This window comes from Bombus terrestris, unplaced genomic scaffold, assembly GCF_910591885.1.
Source record: "Bombus terrestris unplaced genomic scaffold, iyBomTerr1.2, whole genome shotgun sequence".
Classification (NCBI taxonomy): Eukaryota; Metazoa; Arthropoda; class Insecta; order Hymenoptera; family Apidae; genus Bombus; species Bombus terrestris.
Genome location: NW_025963552.1, coordinates 4,131,066 through 4,144,621, shown reverse-complemented (window position 1 = coordinate 4,144,621; position 13,556 = coordinate 4,131,066).

Sequence of the window (13,556 nt, the reverse complement as noted above, 5' to 3'; positions counted from 1 at the left end):
TTACGAGCGAGCGGAGCGAGCGAGCAACGATCACAATTTGCAGGGTATACATGTACCTTGCTATATGCATATATATCGTGTTAGTACCTAATTTTGTCAGCCACTTCGGACATCACATTGCACTTTAGTATGTGGAAATGGTACTATTTATGTGATACTATTCATAAACTGTAAACATTTGTCAGTAGGCAATAGGATAAAGACTTCCGGCTCCTCGGGCTGGTGCGAATGTTTCAATGTCCGTATGTGACAAACCGTTGGATTGTGACACACCTTTACGCGTGTCTCGCTCGCTGCGCTCGCTCTAAAACGATAGCCTAACCTAAAACCAATCCCTCTTGCGTTAGTCATTCGATATGAAGGCGACTTAATTCGAATTTGCGAACGTGTCGGATCGTATGCGAGGTTGGACTAAATTTTTACGAGCGAGCGGAGCGAGCGAGCAACGATCACAATTTGCAAGGTATACATATACCTTGCAATATGCATATATATCGTGTTAGTACCTAATTTTGTCAGCCACTTCGGACATCACATTGCACTGTAGTATGTGGAAATAGTAGTATTTAGGTGAAACTATTGACAAACTGTAAACATTTGTCAGTAGGCAATATGATAAAGACTTCCGGCTCCTCGGGCTGGTGCGAATGTTTCAATGTCCGTATGTACCAAACCGTTGGATTGTGACACACCTTTACGCGTCTCTCGCTCGCTGCGCTCGCTCGAAAACTATAGCCTAACCTAAAACCAATCCCTCTTGCGTTAGTCATTCGATATGAAGGCAACTTATTTCGAATTTGCGAACGTGTCGGATCGGAAGTGAGGTTGGACTAAATTTTTACGAGCGAGCGGAGCGAGCGAGCAACGATCACAATTTGCAAGGTATACATATACCTTGCAATATGCATATATATCGTGTTAGTACCTAATTTTGTCAGCCACTTCGGACATCACATTGCACTGTAGTATGTGGAAATAGTACTATTTATGTGGTACTATTCATAAACTGTAAACATTTGTCAGTAGGCAATAGGATAAAGACTTCCGGCTCCTCGGGCTAGTGCGAATGTTTCAATGTCCGTATGTGCCAAACCGTTGGATTGTGACACACCTTTACGCGTCTCTCGCTCGAAAACTATAGCCTAACCTAAAACCAATCCCTCTTGCGTTAGTCATTCGATATGAAGGCGACTTATTTCGAATTTGCGAACGTGTCGGATCGGTTGTGAGGTTGGAGTAGATAATTACGAGCGAGCGGAGCGAGCGAGCAACGATCACAATTTGCAAGGTATACATATACCTTGCAATATGCATATATATCGTGTTATTACCTAATTTTGTCAGCCATTTCGGACATCACATTGCACTGTACTATGTGGAAATAGTACTATTTATGTGAAACTATTCATAAACTGTAAACATTTGTCAGTAGGCAATATGATAAAGACTTCCGGCTCCTCGGGCTGGTGCGAATGTTTCAATGTCCGTATGTGCCAAACCGTTGGATTGTGACACACCTTTACGCGTCTCTCGCTCGAAAACTATAGCTTAACCTAAAACCAATCCCTCTTGCGTTAGTCATTCGATATGAAGGCGACTTATTTCGAATTTGCGAACGTGTCGGATCGTATGTGAGGTTGGAGTAGATAATTACGAGCGAGCGGAGCGAGCGAGCAACGAACACAATATGCAAGGTATACATATACCTTATATTGCCTTGCATACATTTCGTGTTATTACCTAATTTTGTCAGCCATTTCGGACATCACATTGCACTGTACTATGTGGAAATAGTACTATTTATGTGAAACTATTCATAAACTGTAAACATTTGTCAGTAGGCAATATGATAAAGACTTCCGGCTCCTCGGGCTGGTGCGAATGTTTCAATGTCCGTATGTGCCAAACCGTTGGATTGTGACACACCTTTACGCGTCTCTCGCTCGCTGCGTTCGCTCGAAAACTATAGCCTAACCTAAAACCAACCCCGCTTGCGTTAGTCATTCGATATGAAGGCAACTTATTTCGATTTTGCGAACGTGTCGGATCGGAAGTGAGGTTGGACTAAATTTTTACGAGCGAGCGGAGCGAGCGAGCAACGATCACAATTTGCAAGGTATACATATACCTTGCAATATGCATATATATCGTGTTAGTACCTAATTTTGTCAGCCACTTCGGACATCACATTGCACTGTAGTATGTGGAAATAGTAGTATTTAGGTGAAACTATTGACAAACTGTAAACATTTGTCAGTAGGCAATATGATAAAGACTTCCGGCTCCTCGGGCTGGTGCGAATGTTTCAATGTCAGTATGTGCCAAACCGTTCGATTGTGACACACCTTTACGCGTCTCTCGCTCGCTGCGCTCGCTCGAAAACTGTAGCCGAACCTAAAACCAATCCATCTTGCGTTCATTATTCGATATGGTGGCGACATATTTCGAATTTGCGAACGTGTCGGATCGGTTGTGAGGTTGGAGTAGATAATTACGAGCGAGCGGAGCGAGCGAGCAGCGATCACAATTTGCAAGGTATACATATACCTTGCAATATGCATATATATCGTGTTAGTACTTAATTTTTTCAGCCACTTCGGACATCACATTGCACTGTAGTATGTGGAAGTAGTACTATTTATGTGGTACTATTCATAAACTGTAAACATTTGTCAGTAGGCAATAGGATAAAGACTTCCGGCTCCTCGGGCTGGTGCGAATGTTTCAATGTCCGTATGTGCCAAACCGTTGGATTGTGACACACCTTTACGCGTCTCTCGCTCGCTGCGCTCGCTCGAAAACTATAGCCTAACCAAAAACCAATCCCTCTTGCGTTAGTCATTCGATATGAAGGCGACTTATTTCGAATTTGCGAACGTGTCGGATCGGAAGTGAGGTTGGACTAAATTTTTACGAGCGAGCGGAGCGAGCGAGCAACGATCACAATTTGCAAGGTATACATATACCTTGCAATATGCATATATATCGTGTTAGTACCTAATTTTGTCAGCCACTTCGGACATCACATTGCACTGTAGTATGTGGAAATAGTAGTATTTAGGTGACACTATTCACAAACTGTAAACATTTGTCAGTAGGCAATATGATAAAGACTTCCGGCTCCTCGGGCTGGTGCGAATGTTTCAATGTCAGTATGTGCCAAACCGTTGGATTGTGACACACCTTTACGCGTCTCTCGCTCGCTGCGCTCGCTCGAAAACTATAGCCTAACCTAAAACCAATCCCTCTTGCGTTAGTCATTCGATATGAAGGCGACTTATTTCGAATTTGCGAACGTGTCGGATCGTATGTGAGGTTGGACTAAATTTTTACGAGCGAGCGGAGCGAGCGAGCAACGATCACAATATGCAAGGTATACATATACCTTATATTGCCTTGCATACATTTCGTGTTATTACCTAATTTTGTCAGCCATTTCGGACATCACATTGCACTGTACTATGTGGAAATAGTACTATTTATGTGAAACTATTCATAAACTGTAAACATTTGTCAGTAGGCAATATGATAAAGACTTCCGGCTCCTCGGGCTGGTGCGAATGTTTCAATGTCCGTATGTGCCAAACCGTTGGATTGTGACACACCTTTACGCGTCTCTCGCTCGAAAACTATAGCCTAACCTAAAACCAATCCCTCTTGCGTTAGTCATTCGATATGAAGGCGACTTATTTTGAATTTGCGAACGTGTCGGATCGTATGTGAGGTTGGAGTAGATAATTACGAGCGAGCGGAGCGAGCGAGCAACGAACACAATATGCAAGGTATACATATACCTTATATTGCCTTGCATACATTTCGTGTTATTACCTAATTTTGTCAGCCATTTCGGACATCACATTGCACTGTACTATGTGGAAATAGTACTATTTATGTGAAACTATTCATAAACTGTAAACATTTGTCAGTAGGCAATATGATAAAGACTTCCGGCTCCTCGGGCTGGTGCGAATGTTTCAATGTCCGTATGTGCCAAACCGTTGGATTGTGACACACCTTTACGCGTCTCTCGCTCGCTGCGTTCGCTCGAAAACTATAGCCTAACCTAAAACCAACCCCGCTTGCGTTAGTCATTCGATATGAAGGCAACTTACTTCGATTTTGCGAACGTGTCGGATCGGAAGTGAGGTTGGACTAAATTTTTACGAGCGAGCGGAGCGAGCGAGCAACGATCACAATTTGCAAGGTATACATATACCTTGCAATATGCATATATATCGTGTTAGTACCTAATTTTGTCAGCCACTTCGGACATCACATTGCACTGTAGTATGTGGAAATAGTAGTATTTAGGTGAAACTATTGACAAACTGTAAACATTTGTCAGTAGGCAATATGATAAAGACTTCCGGCTCCTCGGGCTGGTGCGAATGTTTCAATGTCAGTATGTGCCAAACCGTTCGATTGTGACACACCTTTACGCGTCTCTCGCTCGCTGCGCTCGCTCGAAAACTGTAGCCGAACCTAAAACCAATCCATCTTGCGTTCATTATTCGATATGGTGGCGACATATTTCGAATTTGCGAACGTGTCGGATCGGTTGTGAGGTTGGAGTAGATAATTACGAGCGAGCGGAGCGAGCGAGCAGCGATCACAATTTGCAAGGTATACATATACCTTGCAATATGCATATATATCGTGTTAGTACTTAATTTTTTCAGCCACTTCGGACATCACATTGCACTGTAGTATGTGGAAGTAGTACTATTTATGTGGTACTATTCATAAACTGTAAACATTTGTCAGTAGGCAATAGGATAAAGACTTCCGGCTCCTCGGGCTGGTGCGAATGTTTCAATGTCCGTATGTGCCAAACCGTTGGATTGTGACACACCTTTACGCGTCTCTCGCTCGCTGCGCTCGCTCGAAAACTATAGCCTAACCTAAAACCAATCCCTCTTGCGTTAGTCATTCGATATGAAGGCGACTTATTTCGAATTTGCGAACGTGTCGGATCGGAAGTGAGGTTGGACTAAATTTTTACGAGCGAGCGGAGCGAGCGAGCAACGATCACAATATGCAAGGTATACATATACCTTATATTGCCTTGCATACATTTCGTGTTATTACCTAATTTTGTCAGCCATTTCGGACATCACATTGCACTGTACTATGTGGAAATAGTACTATTTATGTGAAACTATTCATAAACTGTAAACATTTCTCAGTAGGCAATATGATAAAGACTTCCGGCTCCTCGGGCTGGTGCGAATGTTTCAATGTCAGTATGTGCCAAACCGTTCGATTGTGACACACCTTTACGCGTCTCTCGCTCGCTGCGCTCGCTCGAAAACTATAGCCTAACCTAAAACCAATCCCTCTTGCGTTAGTCATTCGATATGAAGGCGACTTATTTCGAATTTGCGAACGTGTCGGATCGTATGTGAGGTTGGACTAAATTTTTACGAGCGAGCGGAGCGAGCGAGCAACGATCACAATATGCAAGGTATACATATACCTTATATTGCCTTGCATACATTTCGTGTTATTACCTAATTTTGTCAGCCATTTCGGACATCACATTGCACTGTACTATGTGGAAATAGTACTATTTATGTGAAACTATTCATAAACTGTAAACATTTCTCAGTAGGCAATATGATAAAGACTTCCGGCTCCTCGGGCTGGTGCGAATGTTTCAATGTCAGTATGTGCCAAACCGTTCGATTGTGACACACCTTTACGCGTCTCTCGCTCGCTCGAAAACTGTAGCCTAACCTAAAACCAATCCATCTTGCGTTCATTATTCGATATGGTGGCGACATATTTCGAATTTGCGAACGTGTCGGATCGGTTGTGAGGTTGGAGTAGATAATTGCGAGCGAGCGGAGCGAGCGAGCACCGATCACAATTTGCAAGGTATACATATACCTTGCAATATGCATATATGTCGTGTTAGTACCTAATTTTGTCAGCCACTTCGGACATCACATTGCACTGTAGTATGTGGAAATAGTACTATTTATGTGCTACTATTCATAAACTGTAAACATTTGTCAGTAGGCAATAGGATAAAGACTTCCGGCTCCTCGGGCTAGTGCGAATGTTTCAATGTCCATATGTGCCAAACCGTTGGATTGTGACACACCTTTACGCGTCTCTCGCTCGCTGCGCTCGCTCGAAAACTATAGCCTAACTTAAAACCAATCCCTCTTGCGTTAGTCATTCGATATGAAGCCGACTTATTTCGAATTTGCGAACGTGTCGGATCGTATGTGAGGTTGGACTAAATTTTTACGAGCGAGCGGAGCGAGCGAGCAACGATCACAATTTGCAAGGTATACATATAACTTGCAATATGCATATATATCGTGTTATTACCTAATTTTGTCAGCCACTTCGGACATCACATTGCACTGTAGTATGTGGAAATAGTACTATTTATGTGAAAATATTCATAAACTGTAAACATTTGTCAGTAGGCAATATGATAAAGACTTCCGGCTCCTCGGGCTGGTGCGAATGTTTCAATGTCAGTATGTGCCAAACCGTTCGATTGTGACACACCTTTACGCGTCTCTCGCTCGCTCGAAAACTGTAGCCTAACCTAAAACCAATCCATCTTGCGTTCATTATTCGATATGGTGGCGACATATTTCGAATTTGCGAACGTGTCGGATCGGTTGTGAGGTTGGAGTAGATAATTACGAGCGAGCGGAGCGAGCGAGCAACGATCACAATTTGCAAGGTATACATATACCTTGCAATATGCATATATATCGTGTTAGTACCTAATTTTGTCAGCCATTTCGGACATCACATTGCACTGTACTATGTGGAAATAGTACTATTTATGTGCTACTATTCATAAACTGTAAACATTTGTCAGTAGGCAATAGGATAAAGACTTCCGGCTCCTCGGGCTAGTGCGAATGTTTCAATGTCCATATGTGCCAAACCGTTGGATTGTGACACACCTTTACGCGTCTCTCGCTCGCTGCGCTCGCTCGAAAACTATAGCCTAACCTAAAACCAATCCCTCTTGCGTTAGTCATTCGATATGAAGGCGACTTATTTCGAATTTGCGAACGTGTCGGATCGTATGTGAGGTTGGACTAAATTTTTACGAGCGAGCGGAGCGAGCGAGCAACGATCACAATTTGCAAGGTATACATATACCTTGCAATATGCATATATATCGTGTTAGTACCTAATTTTGTCAGCCATTTCGGACATCACATTGCACTGTACTATGTGGAAATAGTACTATTTATGTGAAACTATTCATAAACTGTAAACATTTGTCAGTAGGCAATATGATAAAGACTTCCGGCTCCTCGGGCTGGTGCGAATGTTTCAATGTCAGTGTGTGCCAAACCGTTCGATTGTGACACACCTTTACGCGTCTCTCGCTCACTCGAAAACTGTAGCCTAACCTAAAACCAATCCATCTTGCGTTCATTATTCGATATGGTGGCGACATATTTCGAATTTGCGAACGTGTCGGATCGGTTGTGAGGTTGGAGTAGATAATTACGAGCGAGCGGAGCGAGCGAGGAACGATCACAATTTGCAAGGTATACATATACCTTGCAATATGCATATATATCGTGTTAGTACCTAATTTTGTCAGTCATTTCGGACATCACATTGCACTGTAGTATGTGGAAATAGTACTATTTATGTGCTACTATTCATAAACTGTAAACATTTGTCAGTAGGCAATAGGATAAAGACTTCCGGCTCCTCGGGCTAGTGCGAATGTTTCAATGTCCATATGTGCCAAACAGTTGGATTGTGACATACCTTTACGCGTCTCTCGCTCGCTGCGCTCGCTCGAAAACTATAGCCTAACCTAAAACCAATCCCTCTTGCGTTAGTCATTCGATATGAAGGCGACTTATTTCGAATTTGCGAACGTGTCGGATCGTATGTGAGGTTGGACTAAATTTTTACGAGCGAGAGGAGCGAGCGAGCAACGATCACAATTTGCAAGGTATACATATACCTTATATTGCCTTGCATACATTTCGTGTTATTACCTAATTTTGTCAGCCATTTCGGACATCACATTGCACTGTACTATGTGGAAATAGTACTATTTATGTGAAACTATTCATAAACTGTAAACATTTGTCAGTAGGCAATAGGATAAAGAGTTCCGGCTCCTCGGGTTGGTGCGAATGTTTCGATGTCAGTATGTGCCAAACCGTTGGATTGTGACAGACCTTTACGCGCCTCTCGCTCGCTGCGCTCGCTCGAAAACTATAGCCTAACCTAAAACCAATCCCTCTTGCGTTAGTCATTCGATATGAAGGCAACTTATTTCGAATTTGCGAACGTGTTGGATCGGAAGTGAGGTTGGACTAAATTTTTACGAGCGAGCGGAGCGAGCGAGCAACGATCACAATTTGCAAGGTATACATATACCTTGCAATATGCATATATATCGTGTTAGTACCTAATTTTGTCAGCTACTTCGGACATCACATTGCACTGTAGTATGTGGAAATAGTAGTATTTAGGTGAAACTATTCACAAACTGTAAACATTTGTCAGTAGGCAATATGATAAAGACTTCCGGCTCCTCGGGCTGGTGCGAATGTTTCAATGTCAGTATGTGCCAAACCGTTCGATTGTGACACACCTTTACGCGTCTCTCGCTCGCTCGAAAACTGTAGCCTAACCTAAAACCAATCCATCTTGCGTTCATTATTCGATATGGTGGCGACATATTTCGAATTTGCGAACGTGTCGGATCGGTTGTGAGGTTGGAGTAGATAATTGCGAGCGAGCGGAGCGAGCGAGGAACGATCACAATTTGCAAGGTATACATATACCTTGCAATATGCATATATATCGTGTTAGTACCTAATTTTGTCAGTCATTTCGGACATCACATTGCACTGTAGTATGTGGAAATAGTACTATTTATGTGCTACTATTCATAAACTGTAAACATTTGTCAGTAGGCAATAGGATAAAGACTTCCGGCTCCTCGGGCTAGTGCGAATGTTTCAATGTCCATATGTGCCAAACCGTTGGATTGTGACACACCTTTACGCGTCTCTCGCTCGCTGCGCTCGCTCGAAAACTATAGCCTAACCTACAACCAATCCCTCTTGCGTTAGTCATTCGATATGAAGGCGACTTATTTCGAATTTGCGAACGTGTCGAATCGTATGTGAGGTTGGACTAAATTTTGACGAGCGAGCGGAGCGAGCGAGCAACGATCACAATTTGCAAGGTATACATATACCTCATATTGCCTTGCATACATTTCGTGTTATTACCTAATTTTGTCAGCCATTTCGGACATCACATTGCACTGTACTATGTGGAAATAGTACTATTTATGTGAAACTATTCATAAACTGTAAACATTTGTCAGTAGGCAATAGGATAAAGAGTTCCGGCTCCTCGGGTTGGTGCGAATGTTTCAATGTCAGTATGTGCCAAACCGTTGGATTGTGACACACCTTTACGCGTCTCTCGCTCGCTGCGCTCGCTCGAAAACTGTAGCCGAACCTAAAACCAATCCATCTTGCGTTCATTATTCGATATGGTGGCGACATATTTCGAATTTGCGAACGTGTCGGATCGGTTGTGAGGTTGGAGTAGATAATTACGAGCGAGCGGAGCGAGCGAGCAACGATCACAATTTGCAAGGTATACATATACCTTGCAATATGCATATATATCGTGTTAGTACCTAATTTTGTCAGCCACTTCGGACATCACATTGCACTGTAGTATGTGGAAATAGTACTATTTATGTGGTACTATTCATAAACTGTAAACATTTGTCAGTAGGCAATAGGATAAAGAGTTCCGGCTCCTCGGGTTGGTGCGAATGTTTCAATGTCAGTATGTGCCAAACCGTTCGATTGTGACACACCTTTACGCGTCTCTCGCTCGCTCGAAAACTGTAGCCTAACCTAAAACCAATCCATCTTGCGTTCATTATTCGATATGGTGGCGACATATTTCGAATTTGCGAACGTGTCGGATCGGTTGTGAGGTTGGAGTAGATAATTACGAGCGGGCGGAGCGAGCGAGCAACGATCACAATTTGCAAGGTATACATATACCTTGCAATATGCATATATATCGTGTTAGTACCTAATTTTGTCAGCCACTTCGGACATCACATTGCACTGTAGTATGTGGAAATAGTACTATTTATGTGGTACTATTCATAAACTGTAAACATTTGTCAGTAGGCAATAGGATAAAGACTTCCGGCTCCTCGGGCTAGTGCGAATGTTTCAATGTCCATATGTGCCAAACCGTTGGATTGTGACACACATTTACGCGTGTCTCGCTCGCTGCGCTCGCTCGAAAACGATAGCCTAACCTAAAACCAATCCCTCTTGCGTTAGTCATTCGATATGAAGGCGACTTATTTCGAATTTGCGAACGTGTCGGATCGTATGTGAGGTTGGACTAAATTTTTACGAGCGAGCGGAGCGAGCGAGCAACGATAACAATTTGCAAGGTATACATATAACTTGCAATATGCATATATATCGTGTTAGTACCTAATTTTATCAGCCACTTCGGACATCACATTGCACTTTAGTATGTGGAAGTAGTACTATTTATGTGATACTATTCATAAACTGTAAACATTTGTCAGTAGGCAATAGGATAAAGACTTCCGGCTCCTCGGGCTGGTGCGAATGTTTCAATGTCCGTATGTGACAAACCGTTGGATTGTGACACACATTTACGCGTGTCTCGCTCGCTGCGCTCGCTCGAAAACGATGGCCTAACCTAAAACCAATCCCTCTTCCGTTAGTCATTCGATATGAAGGCGACTTATTTCGAATTTGCGAACGTGTCGGATCGGATGTGAGATTGGACTAAATTTTTACGAGCGAGCGGAGCGAGCGAGCAACGATCACAATTTGCAAGGTATACATATACCTTGCAATATGCATATATATCGTGTTAGTACCTAATTTTGTCAGCCATTTCGGACATCACATTGCACTGTACTATGTGGAAATAGTACTATTTATGTGAAACTATTCATAAACTGTAAACATTTGTCAGTAGGCAATAGGATCAAGACTTCCGGCTCCTCGGGCTGGTGCGAATGTTTCAATGTCCGTATGTGCCAAACCGTTGGATTGTGACACACCTTTGCGCGTCTCTCGCTCGCTGCGCTCGCTCGAAAACTATAGCCTAACCTAAAACCAATCCCTCTTGCGTTAGTCATTCGATATGAAGGCAACTTATTTCGAATTTGCGAACGTGTCGGATCGTATGCGAGGTTGGACTAAATTTTTACGAGCGAGCGGAGCGAGTGAGCAACGATCACAATTTCCAAGCTATACATATACCTAATGTTGCCTTGCATATTTTTCGTGTTATTACCTAATTTTGTCAGCCACTTCGGACATCACATTGCACTGTAGTATGTGGAAATAGTACTATTTATGTGAAAATATTCATAAACTGTAAACATTTGTCAGTAGGCAATATGATAAAGACTTCCGGCTCCTCGGGCTGGTGCGAATGTTTCAATGTCAGTATGTGCCAAACCGTTCGATTGTGACACACCTTTACGCGTCTCTCGCTCGCTCGAAAACTGTAGCCTAACCTAAAACCAATCCATCTTGCGTTCATTATTCGATATGGTGGCGACATATTTCGAATTTGCGAACGTGTCGGATCGGTTGTGAGGTTGGAGTAGATAATTACGAGCGAGCGGAGCGAGCGATCAACGATCACAATTTGCAAGGTATACATATACCTTGCAATATGCATATATATCGTGTTAGTACCTAATTTTGTCAGCCACTTCGGACATCACATTGCACTGTAGTATGTGGAAATAGTACTATTTATGTGGTACTATTCATAAACTGTAAACATTTGTCAGTAGGCAATAGGATAAAGACTTCCGGCTCGTCGGGCTAGTGCGAATGCTTCAATGTCCATATGTGCCAAACCGTTGGATTGTGACACACCGTTACGCGTCTCTCGCTCGCTGCGCTCGCTCGAAAACTATAGCCTAACCTAAAACCAATCCCTCTTGCGTTAGTCATTCGATATGAAGGCGACTTATTTCGAATTTGCGAACGTGTTGGATCGTATGTGAGGTTGGACTAAATTTTTACGAGCGAGCGGAGCGAGCGAGCAACGATCACAATTTGCAAGGTATACATATACCTTATATTGCCTTGCATACATTTCGTGTTATTACCTAATTTTGTCAGCCATTTCGGACATCACATTGCACTGTACTATGTGGAAATAGTACTATTTATGTGAAACTATTCATAAACTGTAAACATTTGTCAGTAGGCAATATGATAAAGACTTCCGGCTCCTCGGGCTGGTGCGAATGTTTCAATGTCAGTATGTGCCAAACCGTTCGATTGTGACACACCTTTACGCGTCTCTCGCTCGCTGCGCTCGCTCGAAAACTGTAGCCGAACCTAAAACCAATCCATCTTGCGTTCATTATTCGATATGGTGGCGACATATTTCGAATTTGCGAACGTGTCGGATCGGTTGTGAGGTTGGAGTAGATAATTACGAGCGAGCGGAGCGAGCGAGCAACGATCACAATTTGCAAGGTATACATATACCTTGCAATATGCATATATATCGTGTTAGTACCTAATTTTGTCAGCCACTTCGGACATCACATTGCACTGTAGTATGTGGAAATAGTACTATTTATGTGGTACTATTCATAAACTGTAAACATTTGTCAGTAGGCAATAGGATAAAGACTTCCGGCTCCTCGGGCTAGTGCGAATGTTTCAATGTCAGTATGTGCCAAACCGTTCGATTGTGACACACCTTTACGGGTCTCTCGCTCGCTGCGCTCGCTCGAAAACTATAGCCTAACCTAAAACCAATCCCTCTTGCGTTAGTCATTCGATATGAAGGCGACTTATTTCGAATTTGCGAACGTGTCGGATCGTATGTGAGGTTGGACTAAATTTTTACGAGCGAGCGGAGCGAGCGAGCAACGATAACAATTTGCAAGGTATACATATAACTTGCAATATGCATATATATCGTGTTAGTACCTAATTTTGTCAGCCACTTCGGACATCACATTGCACTTTAGTATGTGGAAGTAGTACTATTTATGTGATACTATTCATAAACTGTAAACATTTGTCAGTAGGCAATAGGATAAAGACTTCCGGCTCCTCGGGCTGGTGCGAATGTTACAATGTCCGTATGTGACAAACCGTTGGATTGTGACACACCTTTACGCGTGTCTCGCTCGCTGCGCTCGCTCGAAAACGATAGCCTAACCTAAAACCAATCCCTCTTGCGTTAGTCATTCGATATGAAAGCGACTTATTTCGAATTTGCGAACGTGTCGGATCGGATGTGAGGTTGGACTAAATTTTTACGAGCGAGCGGAGCGAGCGAGCAACGATCACAATTTGCAAGGTATACATATACCTTGCAATATGCATATATATCGTGTTAGTACCTAATTTTGTCAGCCATTTCGGACATCACATTGCACTGTACTATGTGGAAATAGTACTATTTATGTGAAACTATTCATAAACTGTAAACATTTGTCAGTAGGCAATAGGATCAAGACTTCCGGCTCC